Source organism: Bombus impatiens, unplaced genomic scaffold, assembly GCF_000188095.3.
Source record: "Bombus impatiens unplaced genomic scaffold, BIMP_2.2 scf_0235, whole genome shotgun sequence".
Classification (NCBI taxonomy): Eukaryota; Metazoa; Arthropoda; class Insecta; order Hymenoptera; family Apidae; genus Bombus; species Bombus impatiens.
The window spans coordinates 1295505-1303640 of NT_176654.1; the positions used below are offsets into that span (position 1 = coordinate 1295505).

At 40.9% G+C, this 8136-nt stretch overlaps 1 protein-coding gene across 5 annotated transcripts in view; it reads left to right on the plus strand.

The window, feature by feature from the left end:
* LOC100743587 overlaps positions 1–8136 on the plus strand; it is a 64501-nt gene that overhangs the window by 42020 nt on the left and 14345 nt on the right. The gene's annotated exons all lie outside the window — the stretch shown is intronic.

Consider the following 8136-nt stretch of genomic DNA (forward strand, 5'->3'; position numbering starts at 1 on the left):
CTCGCCTCGCTCCGATCACTCGATACGATGTCTGCGAGGCGAGCTTCTATCTAGGCTAGGTTTGCGTTAATGTTAACGTTTACCTTACCTACGTTTCCATGGTTTCTCGCTTTTCGTCCCGCAATTTCCTACGATCAGCTCGACCAAGAACTTATCGACTGACTGGAAATACCAATACGCGGTGTTTTACGACTTATGCTAATTAATACGTGGTTTCTTCGTGCGTGAAAGCCGCGTAAATTAATACGTAATTTGAACTCACTAACGACGATCTTTTTTTCCGTTTCACTTATTCCTTCGAATCCATGTTAAACGAATCCACGTTCTTGGCACGTTCTTGCCATCTATATACGCACGTATACGCATTTCCTATTAATACGAAAACGATATTCACCTCGATACTATATACTATATTCGATATTAATGCCTATTATCGTCGGTGTCAGCTACGACAGCGAAAGAAATCTTTCGAAACGTAATGAAACCCAGTTTGGATAATTAACGAGGAATCGCGTTTTCACATAACGCGCCGATAAATCGTCGATCGTCGAACGTGCTGAAATTTAACATTTAATAAAAGAGATATAACGAGAGAATGTCGTAAGTTATATAAATAGCGTGATAAAAAAGTTCTTGGAAACTGATAGGAAGATTACATGCCGATTAGTTCGAGCAGTCCTATCTAAATATAGATACGAATACCTCGCCATTTCATCTAATAACGTCAGACGCCTAATTAATCTTAGTATAAAAAAACTATTTTTATCATAACAATCAACTTGCCATTTTACTCGTTTTGAAATATGTCGCCGCATCGTGTCACAGCTTCGATCAAATTACGTAATTTTCTATCTAATATCGATATACATAAGCTTCACACCTTGCACGATAAATACCATTGACGATTCTTGTCTTATGAAACATGATTTTCTTCGTCGAACGTAAACAAGAGTAGATGCGAGTTTTGTATCGAACATTTTTTATGTACAACGAAGAAGGTTTCCCACTCTGTTCGCGTCTACGTACGAAGCGACGTATATCCATTTATCGTTATTAGCAGACTGTGCACGTTCGTTCGCTCGTTTGTTCGTTCGTTTGTTCGTTCGTTCGTTCGTTCCTAGTAAATGAAAAGATGCAACGGCGCAAGGGATACGTTTATACGCGTATTATTACGCGATTATTATTGCACTCGCGGAAAATATCCAAAGCAAAGTATAAACATCCAGTGGTTGAAACAAATCGCCTCGCTTCCACTTGCTCGGTTACAAGAATCAGTTTGAACAAATGTGAACTTGCGTAAACGTTTTTTAGCCTAGTGGTTGCAAATTCTAATCGGCAGGGCAGCTAATTAATCGCGTCAGGAGAAAGGTGGCTGACCTGACACGGATAAATCAAAGGGACGTCGAACAGACGACAGAGACGCGCGGAGAGCTCGCGTATTTCTAAATCGTCGAGCCCGAGACGCGCGAACGACCAGACGGAAGCGCGTAATACGTACTCGTTGCAGTTAGCAGCCGAGCAAGGTCAACGTCTAACCAGCCCAATCGCGTACTCCACCCGTTGATACTGGCAGCGTTCGATACGAATAAATCATTCGACTGGAATTTGTCGTAAATTCGCGCGCGCATGCACTAGTTACTGGTCGAATGAAGCAAATAAACGAAACGAATTTTACTCGCCAAACGATTATATTTATGCTTAAGAAGCAACGAAATAGAAACTCTGGATATAACGACAGCTTCGGCGCGTGTTAACGAGAAGACAGCCTTCGTCGCGTTTGCTGCGCACAATTTGAGAAAAAATTCGTACAGTCTGCATAGTATCTGCTAGGCGCACAAATATTCTATTATCCGGTCTGTATTATCCGCTGTAGCCAGAGATTAAGAAGAGACAAAGAAACGAATACTTGGATATCGCGCGGTACAACGACAGGCGTATACGGAGTATAATCTGCGATCTCGATAGGAGGGGACTCCTACTTTCTCTACATACCTTTGCTTCGGACTGGGTCGGCCTTAATCATCGGCAACACCATTATTACGGTACGTTTATTCGCAACCGCTTATTTCGTCGCGATTAATTAATTCTCGGCTGACTCTGGTTAGCAGACACTCGTAACCTCCTTCGATCCCTTTTACGGAAGGTAGTAAAAGCCCCGTCGTTCCCGCCGAGTTGCTTTTCACGAAATCCACCGCCTGTCGCGATTCCCAGAAACTCGGAAAGAAAATTATTCAAGTAATCGACTGTAACACGATCGCCGCCGATACTTTCACCCGCTAGAGATCATGCGACGTGATCAACATCTTAATAGCGTGGAGAAGGAGGTTTTACCGGCTATTAACAGCCACGAAATTAACTCTGCATTGGCATATCGCGCTCTCTCGTTACCAGACTGCGGATTCTCCTCTGTTTCTGCCATATTCGAAGATGCAAAGATGCAAATATTAACAAATTTCCATATATCTGTTTAGTTTCGATTAGAAAAATATCTCGTGCTTATCGACCAAAAATAAAACGACAACCGCGTTTTACAACTGGAACGTTACAATGATACGTTACTTGAACGAAAATACAGCCTCAGCCACAATACAGGTTACCGCAGTCTACGATCAAGAGATCATCGCCACCAGTTAAAATTTACCAATTTTCGTTTCATTTCCATTTAACGTTTTCCATTAAACGCAATTAAACGAGACTTTCTACACTTTTCTCGAACATCCTGATTTAATACGTTTATTTTCTATTATCGTTATCGTTATCCTACTATTGTCATTTTATCTTTTAATAAGGTTCGTGTCGACTATATATGGTACGACGGTTGGTAGACAGGCACAGATATCCGTTTAAATTCTATCTTTTAGTTACGTTTACAAGGATACGAATTTGCACGAGTGTCCGAGGAAGAAAATGTTAAATATGAAACGCAACGATCGTTTACTTTTACGCTAAAAGAAACGTATGCTTTCGTATTCCGATTTTATGCATAAAGATTTTCTCGGAAGGTTAAAAAAAATGTGTTTCTTCGCAGAAACACGGCAAAGACGTTCGAACACATCGATCTATTGTCCGTGAACGCCGATATAATATTAAAGCGAAAGGAACACGTATTCGACGTTTCTTGCAAATATGCGGATAAATTATCGTCCTTTGTAGCGTTAACATTAATTTTAACAGCTACGTCGATCAAATTTGTCGTTACTTTTCTCAACGGATACCGTAAAGTCCGAGTTTATAGAACGATACTTGTAGCGCTGGTCCGTCGTTCAATTTATTCGATTTAACAACTTCCAGTTTTGCCTGCAACTCGTTCTCGCTGACCTTCGCGTCGCTTTCGAGAAGAATGCAAATAGATCCAACCGAATATCACGATTTTTGACTTTCTGTAATCACGTTCGAAACACGGTTCTTCGTCTTCCGTAAGCAGCAACTCTAGACAAGTCGCGATAATAGGTACGGTAAAGCGACGAAAGAGGAAACCGACGACTGATTTTCTCTTCCATCAAACATCTTTTTTTAATTCTATTTTTATCCTGCTTATTAATCTAGAATCTAGGATCTAGTATCTAGGATCTAGACCCTAGGACCTGGGTTTCTTCTATATAAGAACTATACGTTACTTTGATTTGTAAATTAGATATCGATAAGTTGCGATACAAGTAGAGACAACTTATCGTCGATACGACACGGTAGTAAAATACGATGGCAGAATAATGGGCAGATTTGGTAAAATGACTATGCACTTGCGTAGATCTCAAGTCGTACGACGTTATAGAGCGAGACAGAAAAAAATCGGTATTCGTTTACCAGCGAAGAAATAAAATTCCGTAAATTCAACTGCGTTAGATAGGCTGTCGGCGTCAATTCAACATTTGTCGATATAACGTTAAAGGAGAAAGATGCGTCGAACCGTGTTACATTGGTTTATTATCTGTCATCCGGTACGTCAGAACGGCTCGTTCGAATCGAACGAATTGAAAATGATCTGCGCGTGACGATAAATAAATAAAATATCCTTTATATAATACGAAGTTTGGCGTTTTATTGGGTATAAGCGAGATGGCAGGGAAAAAATCATCGTTTTATACGTATCGCTGCATTCGTTTGTTTCGAGTCGTAGAATACTGTACCGCAACCGTAGAATATTGGAATATCGGAAAGTATCCGTTTCAATTATTATGAAAACGAGAAACGTTCGAACATTATCGCTACTCAGATAGTTGTTTCTTCTACGCATTCATATACAGTAGCAAGAGACCGTGTATTTTTAGCCGTAGTAAAAGCGAAATCATACGTTGCTTCGTTCCAACGAAACGTAGATATAACCTCTTTTTGATCAACGCGCCAATCTTTAACCTTATCCGACGCGAACCGATAAAAACATTGAAAATAGACGTTGCTCCCTCTGCCTTTCAAATTTATATATCTATATATCTGTTTAATAGGTTTTAACCTTAATAACTGCGCATATATGGCTAGAAGCGAGGATAACGTGGCAATTAGATTTTATCGTCAACGGTCCTTTCTTTTTATTCGCGGATTCTTGCAAGAATCAGCAAAGTTGCACAACGTGGACAAATCGACGCGAATCGCGCTGGTACAAGACGCGAAACGGTTATTCATTTTACGCGTAACCACGGACGATCGAAAGGTGTTTCTGTCTACTTTTACCTGGAAATCGTTATCTATCGTTGTGGGTGCAACGAGCGCAGGAGAAATGCGTTAATTCCGTTTCGCAACAGCACGCGTTTCGAAATGTGTCGGAGACAATGAAAAACTCGAGGCAACTGGACGCAACCGATAAATAACAGAAAAATTCAATAACCACGAAGTCACGTTGCTTCTCCGCTTAGAAGACAAAGTCAACTCGAGTTAAACTTCGTAGCAACCGCCTGGACAACTTCTGGTACTGGCCAAACACGATATACTTAACATTCCACGGCGTAACCTATAAGAACATCGATGATGCTACGGTATCAAGATCGATAAAAGACACGCGTACAAAGAAAAGATGCTTCGAAATGCGATTGAAAAATCATAAATATAATTTGATTAAAAAGTTTGAAACCTGAGGAAATCTTGGAAGCTTGCGACAAGATTTCAGGTTTGATATCGAGATTAATAAAAGGAAGCTACCTGCTTTGACCGAGATACTTGAAAACGTAGAAAAGAAAAAATCTTTGAAGCCTTAGATAGAAAATATGATATATCGACAATGGAATGTACATAGGTATAGTCGTTTTGTTTATCCGTGGCTATATCGTAAATAATGGAAATTTCAATTGCACGCGTGTAAGAGAGATATCGATATTCCATACCACTCGCGATTTAACCTGTTGTCTCGTTAATTGGCTAACTTTCCGTTACAGCCTTACTTGCAGCCCGTATATTCTTTGCAACGTTTAAAAGGCGAAACAAACCTCTATATAATAAAAATACGAATTTTAACTTTTCGCGATTTATTGATCGACGATGCGATAATAATTTCAGCTTATCGAATTTCCTCGATATACCTGGAAATATATACGTATCGGGTAGAAACTCGATATACTCGATAAATCTTGTTTCCTTTCAACTTTAATAAAAGCTGGCGAACGTTCCTCTTTTGGGGAATTAATTGGTTGGAGAAACACCACATATCCGAAGGGTTGTTGCCCTGACCGGTATATTTAAAATGATCTTACCGTACTCTCCGAGTATTTCAATTACGAAACGACATCCGTTATTATTATCCATTAAAATGCTACGCGACAGTGAAACTTACTTTTCACACTTGGATAGATGGATGGGCTTTGCCGTATTCGTTAATGGTCGTTTCATCGACGATATAGTTGGATAATAAATGGATTTCGTTCGACGCATGACTAATCGTCGACTGTCTCCGGTATCTATGGGTGACGTCGAAGCGCAAAAGCGTCGTTAACGTACCGCTATTCCAGCAACGTATTGTTTCGCGTTGGAAAATAAATACGCTGTATACGAACGGTGATAACGATCTCCGTTTGCCGATGCTCCGATTGCCACCAGAGAGACAATTTGCAGCCTGATAATTTCACATCGTTGATATCAATTCATTGGCTGATTATCCTATTTCTGATAGAAAATTACGAAATTTTGCGGATCAAAAGCGTAAAACGCTGTAAAAAACGTTGTTTCGCTCGTTCATGTTCCCATGTTTTCAGAGATACGGAAAGATATAAGATCGCGGGAAGGAACAGCGAAGGAGTAGCTATGGAATAGCAAAAAGGACACGAGCGGAAAATATCGTTCGATTTCGTAGAACGTTTGGCCAGTGAAATGTTCGAACGGTAGAACGTTGGTATAATTAGATCTTTGCACGTACTTGCACTACTCACGATAGATCACACTCTACTCGAGTTTGAATATTACGTACTTTGCATACTTTTCCATGTCACGAGTATTCCGTTCATTTTTGCATCTCTCAATTTCCCACAAATCCGTAAACGCGCTAGCAGCTGGCAGTCTAGTTACTCGCTATTTAGTCTACTTGCTTCTGTTACGTTCGCGCGAATTCCCTTATTCGCACGGTTGTACGCTGCTCGGCTTTGACGCTACGAAAGGCTCGAGACCGATACGATGCAACGATCTTTTCCACGAAAATGCCACCTAGGATACGGATTCCTTCTAGCTGCACTGCCCCTTTTCCCCCAAATTCTTGGATATAAAAGGCGTAGAACGACAAGAGCTGAACGGGTTCGGTTAAACGCCCGATTCGACCGTTCGACTCCCTGCTAGGAGCGATGTACGCGATACGAAACGCGAACAACAGCACGACCAACGACAGCACCCGCACCGACACAAACAACCCACACAAACAACCGACACAAAAATAAATTCCTCTCTCTATATCCGTGGATACGTTTTAGCGAATGGTCGATCAGTTTTCAAAATTATTGCCTTTTAACGTCGAGTACCAGTGTGTACCTGCGGTAACGTAAAATTCATAACACAATTTCTTCTAGCTATTCCTTTAAGCTAGCCTTTATCGATGCCACCGTTGTTACACCGTTTCTCCTACTATCGCTACGTTATATATTTCCGTGATATTATCAAACACGATTCAAGCTTGTTCGTCCACCGTCGTTATCTTTTATCTGTTTTTAAACGTTCGAACCGTACATTCGCTTATCGCCACAGGATTCCGTGTATCATCTACCTTCTGTCGAGTAGAGCATTTTTCACAGAGTTACTTATCAGCTTATCTTTCAAATCCACGCGCTCGATACTTGATTTAACGCTCGTGATTACGGTAGATCGTAAAACATTAACTTTCCATTAAAGATACCGCAAACAGGTAGTGGAAAATATGTAACGGAAAGTGCGTCATGAAGAAAAAGTCGCAAACACTCGAGTTACCACGATTTACGGTTCTTCGGGTTCTCATTTCCTATTATTGTTCTGATTATCGCACAGATGGTCGGAAACCCGACTTTTAGACTCACGATGCCCAAGTAAGATCGTTATCGAACGAATATAAAACATAAAGAAAAGCCAACTTATCCTATACGATACCATTATATAATATATCCTATACGATACCATTTATCTGGACTTTGAGAGTTCGCAGTCACAGAAATGACACAAAGTTTACAGGAATTTCGAAAGGTTTGAGAGTTCCAGTGTTCCGTTCTTCTTACCATGTTGATCAGTCGAAAGAGATTAGTCAGATTAGTCGGCAGTTCTCGGAACTCGAAGCGCCGAATAATCCGAATAATCGTAAAAAAATGGTAAAAAGAAAAGGAAAATGGTATCCACAGCGAGAGATAGTTGGCCTGTTATTATTATTATTATTATTATTAGTGCGAGTAACAAGCATAGGTGACCGAAATAGCCCTACCACGCTGCAATCGAATTACAACGTAAGTCTGGTTACGCGGATCCGTATCTGCGTCATTCGGATCGTTGGATCGTGACGGTTGGTTAGCTCCGCTGATTCGAACGATGGACCGACACGCAGGTCGCGACAATTGACAGAGCAAACAAGCATTTTTTCATCTGCAGCACGATGTCATTAGGAAGGCAAACGGCCACCGTGCTGTCGCGTGCTGTCGCGTGCTGTCGCGCGTCGGGTCGGCCGCTAGCGGGCCGTAGCTCTCATTTTCTCGAAAACACGATGAA